Source organism: Mus caroli, chromosome 12, assembly GCF_900094665.2.
Source record: "Mus caroli chromosome 12, CAROLI_EIJ_v1.1, whole genome shotgun sequence".
In the NCBI taxonomy this organism is placed as follows: domain Eukaryota; kingdom Metazoa; phylum Chordata; class Mammalia; order Rodentia; family Muridae; genus Mus; species Mus caroli.
In genome coordinates this window covers 47,494,790-47,495,225 of record NC_034581.1, presented here as the reverse complement: position 1 = coordinate 47,495,225, position 436 = coordinate 47,494,790, and positions in this window count along the sequence as shown.

Sequence of the window (436 nt, the reverse complement as noted above, 5' to 3'; positions counted from 1 at the left end):
TTGGACACGCAAACTTTATATGCCCCAGTACAGGGGAAAGCCAGGGCCAAAAAGTGGGAGTGGGTGTGTAGGGGAGTGGGTGGTAGGGTATGGGGGACTTTTGGGATAGCATTGGAAATGTAAATGAGGAAAATACCTAATAAAAAGTAAAAAAAAAAAAAAATGAGAAGTGAGGAAGCAAATTTGTGTGACTGACTGCTCTCAAAATAATTTTCAGGAAAATCAGTGTTAAGTCATTCAGAAAAACTTCAGACCAGAGAGAGAACAAAATGCATTGTTTAAACAGGACACAAATCAAATACTGTGTATGGCTTTTCCCATTTATCATAATTAGTTTATCTCAGAAATGTTTTTCTGCTCTGCCTTTTAGGACTAAGATTCTTGCCTTTTCATGATGCAAGTAGTCTGCACCAGGCTCAGTCACAGACACTTATAT